This window comes from Molossus molossus, unplaced genomic scaffold, assembly GCF_014108415.1.
Source record: "Molossus molossus isolate mMolMol1 unplaced genomic scaffold, mMolMol1.p scaffold_m16_p_1, whole genome shotgun sequence".
Lineage (NCBI taxonomy): Eukaryota > Metazoa > Chordata > Mammalia > Chiroptera > Molossidae > Molossus > Molossus molossus.
The window spans coordinates 189,746,660-189,762,597 of NW_023425344.1; the positions used below are offsets into that span (position 1 = coordinate 189,746,660).

The window sequence follows — 15,938 nt, forward strand, 5'->3', positions numbered from 1 at the left end:
ATCTGTAAGCTGTCTCATTATTTATCAGAATGCTGTGTTTTGTGACAAATACACAACATAAAGTCAAGATATCATGTCTGGCTTGGCCGGTGTGGCTCAGTGGTTTAGCATCAACCCATGCACCGGGACTCTCATCGATGTTTCTGTTTCTCTCCCTCTCCCTTCCTCTCTCTCTAAAGTCAATGAAGAAAAAATAAAAAGATATCATGTCTATTACACAGGACACTTGGAATAATAAATGTACAGGAAAACAAGGGAATGTGATTTAAGCGGGTTTGGTCACACCTCCATTTCATTTAACTCTTTCCAAGCTCAGATTTGTCATTCTGGTGAGAAGGCCCAGGGTGCAGTCCCTTATCACAGTTGATAGTGGAATCCACACTGGTCTCTCAGTCAGCAGCTTCTGTGTGCCATTGTTTATCATGCTAGTTCCAAATGCCTTAGAGAATTCATTTAATTTTCTGATGCAGCCCACCTGCCGGGGAAGGTATGGCCTTTCTTGAAATGCACAAAGGAAAGACAGTGCTGAGGGTGCCTCTTCCGGGAATGCCCAGAATGCTGGGGGGGGGGGGCGGGGGGGGGGGGGGAGATAGGCTTAATGACCAGCTAGATGACCGTGAATAAGTCATATCACCTCTCTGTACCTCTTGGAACCTTGACTGGAGAAAAATGTTCACTCTGCATCTCACCAGTTGTTGCAAAAATCAAGCGAGATCATGAATAGGAAAATATGTTCACAAATGCAAAGTTGTATTATTATTTTCAGATAAGGAATTTCCTCTGCAGTGCTTCTACTATATTTTATTTTTGCCACATGACTACTGCACAGGTCATGCCAGACTATCATGCTGTTTCACCTCCATTCACCCATTGCCTATTTCAAACAGAGATTACATCAGCAATGCTGCATCGGTTGTTTTTTCTTCCACCACATCTGTGACATGTAAATCTCACCTTAGTGTAAAATACTGCATAGTAGCTACTTGCAAAACTCAAAGTACATTAAACTGTCCAGATAAGTGCTGTAAGCAAGAGTTACACTATAAGTATGTAGTAAGGGTTCAAAAAGAAGATCAGGTCTAATTAGAAAAAGCTTCTGGAAGATAACCCCATTATGCCATACATTTTGGTAATTTCAGTATTTTTTCATATGTCACCACATCCCACTTCCATTTCTCTCTTTCTAGTTCCCAGGAACCTGGCAAAGATGACATCTCAGTGTATGTTCAAAGATGAGCTGACAATAAACCCGGTGAGTTTTAACATTTATTTACCCAGCCCAACAAGGCACAGCTATCTTAAGCTTAGCATTCTATGTAGGGCATTCCAGGTAAAAAGTGTGTCCGGGAAGGTCCCTGTAACTCCCAAGGAAGGAACCTTTATTGAGCATGTGCTACGTGCCAGAAACAGGCACTTTGACGCATGCACCTAATACGCGTTTGGTCCTCACAATCATGCTTTAAGCCTACTTTACAAATGAGGATACTAAGGCTCTCAAAGGCTATATGTAGTTCGGCCTCGCATCGAACGAAGCTTCTACTGCATGTGCGTGGGATCTCCACTACCCTCACCCCCAAACTTCAGATCTGCTCGCATACTTCCCCATCCCCAAGCAGGTACCCAGCTACTCCTCCGCGGAAACCAGTAAAACCTAGGGCAGGCCTGTCTGTATCTGAGCCTGGTCTGTATCTCAACTGGGTCCTGACAAGACTTCCATGCAAAGATGCTCACTCACCCCACAGCTCCCCACAAGCTTGAGGAGCCCTGGCCAACCCCACCCCCACCCCACCCTATTTGCCGCCTTATCTTCTCAAAGAGCCTGCACAGCTTTTTCCCAAGGCTGAGACTCTCCTGGCCTGCAGAGCGCTTACGGGTTAGGGACGGAGGTTCTAGGACAAGACACTGCAGGGAAAGACTGGAGTGGAGACCAGGGGAGCGGGGACCAGGTGGGGGGTCCCGCCTCCGCGCGGACACCGCGCCGCCGGAACTACGCTTCCCAGCCTGCTCCGCTGCCGCCGCGCGCCCGGGCGCCGCGCCCGCCGGTCGGGAGCCGCCTGTTGATCGCGGCGCTCGCCCAGCCACGGCGCCGCCCCTGCTCGCGGCCCCGCTACCTCGGGGCTGACGGACTGACGGCTCGCACCGCGGCTCCAGGATGGGCGCACGGACGGGTGAGCGCGCAGGGGGTGGTGGGGGCCGGCCGGGGCTGGCGCTGTCTGCAGCCCGGGTCGGCAGCGCGGGGGCGGCCGCGCCCTCCCTGCGGCTGGAGGATGCTCTGCGGCGTCGGCGCTCGGCAGGCTGGGCGCGGAGAGCGGGGCCGCCTCGTGCGTCTTCGGCCCCGCGGGCTGCGCGGGGCTGCACGGGCGGGAGCTGCCTGCGGGATGTGGGTCCCACACTCTGCACTGCGGCTCCGCAGCCTCTGCAGCCTCTGCAGCCTCTGCAGCCCGCCGGCCGCTGCAGTGAGGGCGCGGTCTCCTGTCCTCCCAGGGCTGCGGGGCTGGGTTTTTCCACCCTGGGCTTTGTTTCCCACTTTCTCCTCTCCTGTGTACGTTTGACGAGCGCCTGCAGCCCAACTGATGCCTCTCACTGCTTCCTTACTGCGGGCGACGGGGAAGGGTGGGGAAGGGTGGACTCCGGCTCGATTCCGGCTGGAGCCTTTTTCTAAGATCTCTGGAGCTGTCACCTGCAGGGCGATTCCGCCTCGGAGAAAGAGCATTCAGAGAGCGGCCTGATGCAGAGCCTCGAGACCCTTCTATTTTCCCTGGTTAAAGAAATGGTAGCATGTGTTCCCTTGAGTCTTCCTAAATTTTCCCCGTTGACATGCAGAAATGGAGGTTGATTTTTAAATGCCTTAAAAAATAATATTAATAAAAGGCTTCATCGGGAATTTTAAAGAATTCAAAGGTGACTAACCAGTGTGGCTCAGTGGTTGAGCGTCGACCCATGCACCAAGAGGTCAGGCACATGCCGGGTCAGGGCACATGTCCAGATTTTTGGCCAGATCCCAGGTGGGGGGCATGCAGAAGGCAGCCAGTGGATGTTCTCTTTCATCGATGTTTCTATCTCTCTTTCCCTCTCCCTTCCTCTCTTTCTAAAATTAATAAAGAAAAAATTTTAACAATTTTAAAACTTGATTAAAAAAAAGAATTCAAAGGTGAGAAGGTGATGCGGGCCAAATGCAAATTAGCAATGAAATGCTACGGCTTCATCTTACCCATATCCGAATCACGAGGTACTTGGAAAGGGGATGAAAAGAACATTGGAACAGGTGTTTTTAAGACGGGTTCTTGTCCTAGCTCTACCATTAAGAAGCTGAGGGATTCTGGGCAAGTCCCTTCACCTCTCTGAGCCTCCTCTTCCATGTGAAATGGGACATTTGGGTAATTGATTTCTAAACCTCTATTCTCCCAAGATTGGCACATCAGGGAACTGAAGAGATGAGGGTGCTCTGTTCAACATCATTGTGAAAGGCTGTGACAGGCTTTACCCTAGTGAGGAGGAAAGATTTTTCAGGGCTTAGGCAATGTAATTTTTTTTTTAATAAAAGTGATTTCCTCTATCTACTCTCTTTAGTCTCACCCAATAAAAATTGCATAACCACTGTTTTAATTTTTACAGATTACTGTAAATGCGTGGGCAACATGTTGTATTTGTTTTTGATTTGCTGAAGGTGAAGTGATGAGATCAGCAGGTAAAGAGAGAAGCAAATGGCTCCCCAGGGCGGGGCAGCAGTGGTCAGATGTGATCAGTAAGGCTGTGGGGAGGAATCCCCAGCAAGAAGTAACCAGAAAGTAGGCACACTGAGGAAAGAGGACAGGTGCTGACTGAAAGGTTTATTTGAGTAATAAATACTACACAATAGAAGGCATCAGAAAACCAGTACACTGCCAACCCTAACATAACTGATTCAGACAAAGACTCATCCAAGGTACAAAACCTTTGAGTGAAAGGTGGTGGGAGAACAGGATTCTCACATTATTTCAAAGTATCTCACCATAGATTACCTGGGGAAAATGTGTCCTTACACTGGAGAGATGAGGAGGTTGTCACTTTAGCCTAGTGATCAGGCTTGCCAGTACCTAGAATGGGTCTCCTGTTGGTTTGCAATAAGTTTGCTCATAACTTCACTATGGAGTGTTCCTACCAAGAAGACTGGAGGAGAGGGGAGTGTTAAAGATTAAAATATTCAAGTAGTGTGACAACCAATTGGAGTTTGTGAACTTGGGATCCTAGATCAGAAAAAAAAAGAGCTATAAAAGATGATTTGGAGACAATCGAGGAAGGTTGAATATGGATTGGCCATTAGATGATAATATGGAATTACTTTTAATTGTCTTAAGTGCAGTAGTGGTACTGTGATTATGTAGGACTCTGTACTTATTTTGAGATGTGGGTATTAGAGGCAAAGTGTCATGATCTCTGTAACTTTCAGCTGGTTCAGGAATAAAGGTCTAAGTGGGACAGCAAGCTCAGAAATACAGCAAAGTGATGACATTTGGTGAATCAAAGACAGTGGTATACAGGTGCTTATTGTAGTATTCTTTTGCCTTTTTGTAGATTGAAACTTTTTGAATTAAAAAAATTGGGGGATATCGCCTGGCTGGTGTAGCTCAGTGGACTGAGTGTCTTCCCATGGACTGAGAGGTCCCGGTTCGATTCCCTGTCAGAGCATATGCCTGGGTTTCAGGCTCGATCCCCAGTAGGGGGCGTGCAGGAGGTGGCTGAGCAATGTTTCTCTCTCACATCAACGTTTCTATCGCTCTCTCTCTAGAAAACCAATAAAAACGTATCTTAAAAAATTGAGGGTTATCAATAAAATAGATAAGTAAATAAAGAGAGCACTGAGGAAGGCTGTGTGGTCTGTGACAGACAGATGCAGCGAAGTGGGCACTTACAGTGAATCTATGGCCTCAAGTTCCCAACATTTAAACACTATTGCAGATATGAGCGGGATCATTTTGTTCCCCTTTTTGGTTCATTTGGCCACTATCAATTATTTTCTTAGGACACCCCATCTCCTAACGCTAACCTCAAAGTATTAATAATCCCCAAACCTTAGAAGTTCTAGCCCTACCCACGAACCATCTTGAAAGCCCTGTTCCTTTTCTCTCTTTGTTCAAGATCTGTGTAAATGTAGAAGCACAGTCCAGGTGGTGGTTCTTTTTATTTTGAGTTAGGGAAGTGTTGGAGGAAAGACATCCAGCTTTTTGACAGACAGAAGTTGTAGGGTTTCCTTTCATTCCCTTTATTTGTAAATTACATACAACCAAATGTTTCCTCATAGACTCCAAGTGGTTACAAAACATTCATAGAAGGCATGTGCAATGACTACTTCCTTTTTCTAGACCAAGAAAACAGAAATAACTCTTAATATACATCACTTAATGTTATAAGAACCTTTTGCTACAAGGATATTTTTGCTCTCCTGAAATGTGTGTGTGTGTGTGTGTGTGTGTGTATAGGGATTCCCCTGGAGACAGCAGAATAAAGTGGGAATGAGAGGTCATCTCTAGAACTGTGGATAACAGGAGTTCATGAAACAGGCCTGGACATAAGGAGTAAGAAACAAGTCTGAGGCACTAGCCTTAAGAAAGAAACAGGAGGCCTGTCATCAGAGTGGTTGGAGTGGTCTGGAGTCTAGTGAACTGGGCCTCTATTCAGCTAGTATATGCAAGGACAGCCATCTCTGTTGTGTATAGCAGACAACCATTCTGACTGGGCAGTGCCCATTCCATACCAGTTGCTAAATATTTTGCATATCACTTGGTAAGCATTTGTGAGTCAAGGTGCACACATACCCATAAGTCATAACAAAGCATTGGTCAAAACCTGGGATACAGCCCTGGCCAGTTTGGCTCAACGGTTAGAGCGTCAGCCTGCAGACCAGAGAGTCTCGGGTTCAGTTCCCACTAAGAGCACGTACCTCGGTTGCAGTTTGTCCCTGGCCCCGGTTGGGGTCACGTGGGTGGCAACCAGTTGATGTGTCTCTCTCACATCAGTATCTCTCTCTCTCTTCCTCTCTCTCTCCCTCCTGCTCTATCTGAAGATAAATGCAAATGTCCTCAGGTGAGGATGAAAAAAACACCTGGGATACTGACACCAGAGAAAGAGACCATGTAGATGGGTCAAAAACTACATAAGCCGGCAGAAGCCAGAGGGGTACATAAGTCAAAAGACACAAAGTAGGGAACCCTTAGTGCCAGTCAGGAAGTGAAAAGCTGATAACTTCCTGAAGGCAAGATGAGAGGACATGGCTAGAACCAATAGGGAGTTAAAAACTAAACCGACACAAATAGCCAAGTGGAAGGCAAGGAGGCAGAATCACAGACTCCCCAGAAAACAGAATACGGCCAGACAAAGGGATAAGGCAGCAGCAGGAAGTGGAACCTGACAATAGAATTAGAAACCAGGTGACAGTAAGACTTTCATGCTAAAGAGCTTCTGCCCCAGCCAAGAAGTTTCTTGGCTGCTTCCTGCCCAGGTAGAAACCTATCTTTCGAAAGCCTACACACGGTGGCTTGCCGCAGCTGGCAACACTGACTCAGGGCTCTTACAGCATGCTGCCGCTCTACATTCAACAGCCTGACAAAGATAACAGAGGAAACACGTACCCCAAGCAGATTATCCCCAGACCGAGAACAGACGAGAAATGGCTTTGACTGAGGGTGTGTGTGTGTGGTAGGCACTGAACCCAGTACACACATGATGACTTTTAGCATCACCTCCACCTTTTGAGAAAAGGACTGTCTTTTGCCTGTTTTATAGAGAAAGGAACAGAGGCTTGGAGAGGTTGTCATCCACTCGTGGGTCTGTAACCGTCAGACCCAGGGCTGGTTAACTCCAGGGCTCATGCTTTTAGTCTTCCGTCTTCTGAACCTGGAGGGGGATGGTCCCTGGTGGGCACCTTGTTTTCAAAGGAGACTGTTTTCAAGCACAATTTGAGCTATGCCACCTTTCGTGTTGTAAGATTGGCAAGTTAAGAACAAATAGTCTCAGATACAGACTTTTCATTCTGGTAAGATCTGTTTCTCATTCTCCTTCAGCTTGTTCCCTCCAATTGCCTAGTCACATCTTTTGCCTGAAATTCCTCCTTATTTCAACCTATTCTCTGTCCTTTATCTCTTGCAAGAATTATCTAGAATATGGCAGGAGCCATTTGGTTGTTTAAAAAAAGAAACGGGCCCTGGCCGGTTTGGCTCAGCGGTTAGAGCGTCGGCCTGCGGTCCCGAGAGACCCGGGTTCGGTTCCCGCTAAGGGCACGTACCTCGGTTGCAGTTTGTCCCCGGCCCTGGTTGGTCGTGTGGGTGGCAGCCACTCGATGTGTCCCTTCACGTCGATGTTTCTCTCTCTCTCTCTTCCTCTCTCTCCCTCCCTCTCTATCTGAACAAAAAATGTCCTCGGGTGAGGATAAAAAAAAAAAAAAAAAAAGAAACGGACTTGACGATGCCATCTTCAATAGCTAGATTCCAAAACACAAGCTATGTGTATTGTATACATCTTTGTATTTACCCACAGCTAGAAAGGAATTAAATATGTAAGATCAGTTCAAGTTTTATTGAAGGATATGTTGATACGCTGATTTTATTCTAATTTATTTATTCTTAAGAAAATGTAGATTTGGCTCTTATACAGATTGGCTCTTATAAAAATTATTATGAAATATTGAAGATATGTGATAAGGAATAACAACTTCTCCCTTACTGACTAACCCCGCTTGGGATTAAGTCATCACCAGTACAGTTGAATCCCCGGTCCCCCTTCTCCAATCATATCCCTCCCCCTTCCCTCCCAATGTGGTCTGTCCTTTCCAAGAGCAGTCCTTTGTATCTTTCCTAGGTAAGGATGTACTCTGAAGCAATTTGTGGCACTGATTTGCCCATTTAAAACAACCTTTCAGCCCTGGCCTGTTTGGCTCAGCGGTTAGAGTGTCAGCCTACGGTCCAGAGAGACCCGGCTTCGGTTCCCGCTAAGGGCACGTACCTCAGTTGCAGTTTGTTCCCGGCCCTGGTTGGGTCGTACTGGTGGCAACCACTCAATGTGTCCTTGTCCTTTTCAGGTCAATGTTTCTCTCTCTCTCTCTCTCTTCCTCTCTCTCTCTCTTCCTCTCTCTCCCTCCCACAGTTCACAAAGAAGGTAATGGAAAGGGAAGCAAAAAAAAAACAACCAAAAACCCTGCACTCCTTGATTTCCTCCTCAGGGCATGTATATTTGGGTAATAGGAAGAGTTATTTGAGGGCCCAAGTCATTCCTCCTTCCATCAACTCCCTACTCCTGTTTCCGTTGTCCTGACTGGCTCGGTGTGTGCCCACCTGGACTCCTGAAGCCTTGTTTGGCCTTGCCTCATTCCAGTGTGCACATTAGTATCTTGTTGCATGCTGAGTGCTTGCCATGGGACAGGCCCTTTCCGGAGGTGAGGCTGTGGAGTGCTTTGCAAACTTTCCACTGTGGCATCACTAACAGGAGAGGACAAATGTGAACCCTTCTGGGGCCTGGGTGGGGCTAAAGCAGGCCAGCCATGAGCCAGGAATCTGCGACTTGATTTTAAAAGCTATGTGAATGCTGCATTCTTCTTAGTATATCTGTGTTTGTTATTAAAAAATAATAACTTTCCCTCAAATCTTCAACTCAAAGTTGTACTCCAGGAGGACACACCTTTTCTTTTTTTCTCCTCTGGCTTTGAGATCCCCTGGTACATTGACACAACACTTGCAGTTTGTTTTACCAGGTGTTGTTCCATAGTATTAGCATGTTATTGTAGCCCTGGTTGGTGTGGCTCGGTTGACTGGGCATCATCCCATGCACTGAAAGGTTGCCAGTTCGATTCTCAGTCAGGGCACATGCCTGGGTTGCAGGTTCAATCCATGTTTCACTTTCACATCGATGTTTCTCTCTCCCTTCCTCTCTCTCTAAAAATCATTTAAAATATTTTTATTTATTCATTTGTTTTTATTTTTATTTCTTTATTGATTTTAGAGAGAGAGTAAGGGAGAGAGAGAGAGACATCAATGAGAGAGAACATCGATTGACTGCCTCCTGCATACCCCTTGCTGGGGATCGGGCCCACAACCTGGGCATTGAACCAGCGACCTCTTGGTGCATGGATCAATGCTCAACCGCTGAGCCACACTGGCTGGACTATAAAAATATTTTTAAAAACACAGGTCATTGTAACTACTTAATTAATGTGTCTCTCACTGCAAAACCATAAGCTCATTTGGAGCACAGGATATCATCTGTTTTGTTTACTCCTATTGTCCCAGCAGTGTCTGGAAAACATGGGTTTTTAATAGATGTTTGTTGAATGACTATACAAACCTGAGCTGGAAAAGGAATGTAAAGATTTTGACATTGTCCTTTTTCTTAGAATTTGTGGTGTAGCTGGAAAGAGAACCATAGATGTAACATACATGAAAAGGTAATGGGAGAACAAGGGGTGAACAGCAAATTGTGAACATAGGCAATTTTAACTGAGGAAGCAGAGCAACTTCTGTGGCCTCAGAAAATTCCCTGACAGAGCGTGGAGGCAGATATCGAAATGAGCTCTAGACCAGTAGGTCACTTCACCTCTCTGAGCTCATTTCCTTCATCTGGCATTTGTTGCGCAATATTCATTGGACGCCTGCTCTGGTTCAAGACCTGTGCCGAGAGCCAGGATTATAACAGTGACTAAAATTGATAGAGTCTCCACCCTCACCGAGGTTACCAAGGAAAACAAGATAAAATAAGCAATTGCTATAAAGGCAAAGAAAGCTCTGATCAAGTAGTGTGCCATGGGGGTGAGGAGTGGCTTGACCTTGTCTGGGGGTCTGAACAAGCCTCGCTGAGGAGTTGAAGCTCACATTGAGACTAGAAGATGAGCAGGACAGCAGTGAGCCAGAGCAGGAGGGGGTAAGAGCGCGCCGCAGAGGGAACAGCATAAGGCATGATCCAGGACCTGGAAGTGGTCCAGGAGGCTGGAGCCAGGAGGAGCTGCGGGGAGTGCAGTGCAGGATGAGGCTGGTGAGGATGACAGAGGCCAGACTGTGAATTTGAGCTGTATCCTCAAGGCAATGGGAAGCCTCTGGAGAATTTTAAGTAAGTAGAGTAGAGTTGTTTTTAAAAAATCACTTTGGTCATTTGTATGGCGAGTGGATTGGTAGGGGGTAAGAGGGAGGGGGCAGTGCAGTAGAGTGAAGTAGGTGGATTCTTAACAGATTTGGGTAAAGACAGGATTTGGCGATTGATGAGTGGAGAGGAGACAAGGAAGAGAAGCTGTTTGGAAGGAAAGATGGTGAGAGTACTTCTGGGGAGCCTGAGGCAGCCAAATAGGGATGTCAGTTCAGCAGTTGGAAATATATAAATCTAGCCCTCAGGAACAAAGTCTGGAACAAAGATTTAAGGATCTTCAGGGTACGGGTTATAATTAAAACATTGAAATGAGTTCCCCCTGGGAAAATGTGTAGTGTGAGAAAAGAAGATCTAAGACAGGACCACGCAACTCGCCAGTATTTACAGTGAAGGGAGAGGAATTGTCCAAAGAGACTGAGGCGGAGTGATCAGAGAAGTTGGAGGAAACCCATCTGTGCTGCTGGACCGGGTGATCTTTGAGGCCTCGGTCAGCTCTGACTGTGGTCCCAGGGAGCTGGAATCTGAGCCAGGGCTCAAAGGCAGAGCACAAGGATAAGCCATGAGAACGAAGGAGGGCATTCCAAGTGGTATTACTGTATCAGCCATGGCCCTCGTAAGAAACAGAGGACACACTCAAACTGAATAATTGGAAGGAATTTTCATAAAGAGACTATTTACAAAGATGTAGGGAGGGTTTAAGGAATCCAGTGAGGCAGAAATCTGGCCCCAGCCACAGACAGACCCTTGACCACCCCAAGGACTGAAGTCAGCAAGGGGAGTGCAGCTGTATAAAGAAGGCTGCCCAATAGGAGACGTGGCCTCTGGACCGCCCTCTCCCCTGCTCTCCAGTTTCCTGCTAGTGCCTCCTATTGGCCAAACAGAAACCAGAGAGCAATGGAGCCCACTGGTGCAGTGTAAACTCATCCTCCTCCTGGGGCACAGAACAGGGTGGAGAGGGGATGTGGAGGGGCAAACAAGATGTCCAGAACAATTACGTTGGAAAATGGAAGTGCATGGATGAAAGAATATATTCGTTTCTGTTGCCGCTGTCACAAATTCAGTGGCTTAAAACAACCCAAATTTATTATCTTACAGTTTGGGGGGTTAGAAGTCCAAAGCAGGTTTTATTGGGCTAAAGTGAATGCATTCCTTTCTGAAGACTCTAGGGGAGAATCTACTTCCTTGCCTTTTCTAACTTCCAGAGACTCCCTCCCCCCATTCCTTGGCTCTCCGCCCCTTCCTCCATCTTCAAAGCAACTGCATCTGCTTCTGTGGTCACATCTTGTTCTCTGACTCCTCTGCTTTTCTCTTTCCTCTTTTAAGAGCCCTTGTGATTAACTGGGCCCACCCAGATAATCCAGGTTAACTACCCTATTTTAAAATCTTTGATTTAATCACTCCGGTCTCTTTGCCATGTACAGGTTCTGGGGATTCGCACGTGGACATCTTTAGGGAGGTATTAGTCTGTCTACCACATAGAGTGAATAACCCATTTTGACTGGATTGGAGGGCTCCCTAGGAAAGTAATGAAAACAGAAAACAGGAAGTGCAGATCAAAGCCAAATTACAGAGCTTTGGATGCTGGCCTGTCTGAATGTTCTGTAGACACGAGGGAGCCGTTGAGGTCCTTCACCAGGGTAGTGGCTTGTTAGCACTGTTAAGAAAGATGATCTGATCGTGGTGCTCTGGGTGGCCTAGAGGGAAGAACAGAAATCTTTTAAGATGCGATTAGAGTAGTGCAGGCCCCGAGAAACCAAAGTTTAAAACCAGAGTGACAGGAAGGGATGGTGTGAAAAGGAGCGTGCAGTAAGATTCTACAAGATGGCTAACCAACCGGACATGGAATGAAGGGGAGGAGTCTGAGCTTCGGAAGTGACTGACTGGTAGGTTAGTGGTAACATCTAGAAAATCAGGGAAGCAGATCTGTTTCAGGGGAAGGAAAGGGGTAGGGGTATAGTGGTAGAATCCAGGAATAGAAATACAAATAGAACCTTATCAACTCTAAGATACAATCAGTTGAAAACACACCAATAGCCCGGCCAGTGTGGCTCAGTGGTTGAACATCGACCCATGCACCAAGAGAGCTCTGGTTCGATTCCCGGTCAGGGCACATGCCCAGGTTGTGGGCACGATCCCCAGTGAGGGGCATGCAGGAGGCAGCCAGTCAGTATTCTCTCTAATCAATGTTTCTATCTATCTCTCCCTTTCCCTTTTTCTCTCTCTAAACATCAATAAAGAAAACACACCAATATTTTATGTACCGCTAAGAAAAAATTAAAATATGGTACATGCCTTCTCATAAAAAAATATATAATTTTTTACTTTATTGAAAAAAGCTGTTGTAGACTTACACACAGGTTTTTTAAGTCTTTTTTCATTGACATAAAATAAAATGCACATAGTTAAAGTACACAGTATGATAAGTGTTGACATATTCATGCGCCTGTAAACCTATCACCACAGCAAAAGTAATGAACATATGCATAACCCCATTTCCTCATGCCCCTTAGTCATCTGTCCCTCTGTCTCGCTGTACCTCTCTTTGATCCCTAAGCAACCACTGATTTGCTTTCTGTCACATAGATCAGTGTACATTTTCTAGAATTTTAGATAAATGAATCTGTGCCATATGCATTCTTTTGGCACTTGCTTCTTTCATTCCATATCATTATTTTGAGATTCATCCATGTCATCATGTGTATCAATAGTTCATTTGTTTTTATTTCTGAGTGGATTCCACAATGTAGATATATCACAATTTGTTTATCCATCCACCTACTAATGATTATTTAGGTTGTTTACAATTTCTGGTTATTACAAATAAAGCTGCTATGAATACACACAGATTTTAAAAATAACATATCATCCCTGTGCATACATTAAAAGGGAAAATGCAAGTGAAATGAATTGGCTGCTATTCTTAAAATGTCTTCATGTTCAGATTCCAACTTTTTGAATCATTTTTTTGACTCACAGTCATCAGTGTCTGGTTTTTTCCACCCAGTTTCTCCTCTGTGCCATCAAGAATGATAATTTTATAAAAGTTATTGATGTTGGCTCTTAAGCTATTGTGTAATTATATGGAACTGGCCTAATCTGGACCTTCCTTTGAGAGTGTCGCTAAATACACCTGAGTCGCTGCCTCTCCCCTCCCTCGTCACTAGGATGTAAAAGAGTCCCTGGGATTTTTTTCCAAATCCCTGACACCCGTTCTGCTCATTTTGATATTTTATGCATATGTAGCAGTGACAAGTGTATCTCGACTGCTGCTGTGTCACGGGTTGTAGAGCCATCATTGTAAGACACATCTCAGTTTCAGATGTGGGAAACAGTGCATCTTGGAATTCGTTAGGGAGGGTAGTTCAACCAATTCGTTTGGTGGCTAAGTGCCCAGCTGATTGAGATCCTTGTCCAGAATCACACAGTAAATTGGTGGTAGCTGGGACCAGAACAAAGTGCATATGATCCAGTGGGTTTCTCTGACTTTAGTGGGATGAGTTTTGTTTTGTTTTTACTGGAATATAGCATTTAAAGCTAAAAGAAGATGGGCTGATGAAAGGAAGAGAGTTACATCATCTATGGAAACAACGCATAAATAGAAAATCACCAACTTGAATATGGTGAATAGTTGGATTAATAAGGAGAGGGAACAACATTCTTTCCATGGCAACTCATCTTTCATTCTTACTGTCTGAATTACCCAGGTCATTCCTCTACTTTAAAAATTTGTGCCATCAAGTGGCTTCGTATCTCCCAACAGAGCAAAGCCCAGGTTCCTTGGCAAGGCATATAGGGAAGGCCCTTCACAGGTCTCTTCCTTGTCTTTAGTTCTTGCCCTCCCCTCCCTGAAACCCTTCCTTCTAGACACACAAAGTGTTCACCAACTTACCATGTACCTTCTTTTTTGTACCTTTGTTTATGCTGTCCCTTTGTCCTAAGAATGACCCTTCCCCACTCATATCTTCCCTGTGACCTCTTCCTTCAAGTCTCAACCTCAACCTCTTTTTCACAGTGTCCTCTCAAACTTAGACCCCTTATCCAATCATTTCCTCATGTGTTTTAAACCTACTTTATACATCAGTTCTGTTACAACACTTAGCAAGTGGTACTATCCTATGTGTGTGTCTTGCTGAGCTGTGTTCTCCTTGGAGAAGAGGTCATATCTTGTTTATCTTTGTGTTCCTGTTTCCTAGAACTCTGCCTGGCAATTAGTGGGTATACAGTCGGCCCTCATTTATCGCGGTTAATCAGTTCCAGACTTTACTGCAATAAATGAATTTCCACAAAGTAGAATTCTTTATTTACATACAGTTGTCCCTCGCCACTTCGCGCTTCGACTTTGGCGGCTCCACTCTATCGCAGTTTTTTCGAGTGTAGTGTGGTGTAGTGTGGTGTGGTGTGGTGTGGTGTGGTATGGTATGGTATGGTATGGTATGGTATTTAAAAAAACCGTGATAGAGTGAAGCTGCGAAAGTCAAAGCACGAAGTGGCGAGGGACGGCTATACAGCAAATATGAATTGTTTTAACTGATAATAATACCTCCTAAGGAGAAACACAGTTGGTTGAGTACACTGTTATTTCCTGAATGCAGTATTATATTTCTAGGGAATACCTGTAAAATCCTCTGCAAAAAAACGAGGGATTGAGTAAAAATTTCATTGTGAGTGGAAGTTTAGGGATGAGGTGGTATAAAAAGAGGGGACTGAAAGGAGAATGGACTAGGGGTGTAAAGAATTAAGCAGGAGCCCGGCCAGTGTGGCTCACTGTTTGACATTGACCCATGCACCAAGAGGTCCCTGGTTCGATTCCCGGTCAGGACACATGCCCAGGTTGTGAGCCCGATCCCCAGTCGGGGGCATGCAGGAGACATCCAGTCGATGTTTTCTCTCATTGATGTTTCTAAGTCTCTCCTTCCTCCCTCTCTAAAATCAATAAAGAAAAAAATAAATACATTAATAAAATAGAAAAAAAAAAAGAATTAAGCAGGATGGCCCAGGAAACAAAAAGGAAATGGGACTAAGAAGAGAATGGTAGCCAGGCCCGTGTGGCTCAATTGGTTGAGCATCGTCCTGTGCACCAGGAGGTCACCAGTTGGATTCCTGGTCAGGGCATCCAATATGCTTTCAATACCTGGGTTGTGAGCTCGATCCCCAGTGGGGAATCAAAGGAGGCAGCTGGTCGATGTTGGGTTTTTTGTTTCTTTTTTTGTTAATCCTCACACGAGGATTTTTTTTCATTGATTTTTAGAGAGAGTGGAAGGGAGGGAGGGAGGGAAAAAGAGAGAGAGAGAGAGAGAGATCAATTGGTTGACTCCCACAGGCACCTCGACCAAGGCTGGAGATTGAACCTGCAACCCAGGTACATCCCTTGACCAGGACTCAAACCCCAAACTCTTCAATGTGTCGGCCAGTGCTCTAACCACTTAGCACACCAGCCAGGGTTTGATGTTTCTCTCTCTCCCTTTCCCTTCCTCTCTCTGCAATCAATAAAAAAATTATACACACCCACACATATACATATACATATATTTGGGTGTTGTTTTTTTAAAGAGAAAATAGAAAAGGAAAAGAGAGGAGGAAAGTGGAGAGGGTGCTCATGCAGCCAGGATTTTAGAATCGACTTGGTTTAATGGCGGAGGAGCCACTGGACAATGCTTTCTCACACGGACGTCCCAAACACTCTTTCCTGAATGAACCCCATTTTGTATTCTTCATATCACTCTTTCTCTGAAAAGACACAAGCGTGCTTCTCACAGCTGCCTTACAATTCATGCATTGTTCCTGAGCTTTCTGTGGAAAGCTGGAGGAGGCAGAGTAGTGTGGTAGAGAGACTC

General features: G+C 45.5%; 1 protein-coding gene across 2 annotated transcripts in view; it reads left to right on the forward strand.

Annotated features, from left to right (window-relative positions):
- The first annotated feature begins 2,103 nt into the window (after positions 1-2,103).
- TMOD2 (tropomodulin 2) overlaps positions 2,104-15,938 on the forward strand; it is a 46,014-nt gene continuing 32,179 nt past the window's right edge. For both annotated transcript variants that reach the window (XM_036270781.1, XM_036270772.1), the window contains exon 1: positions 2,104-2,168. The gene's annotated coding sequence lies outside the window, so the exon portion shown is untranslated. The remainder of the gene's footprint in view (positions 2,169-15,938) is intronic.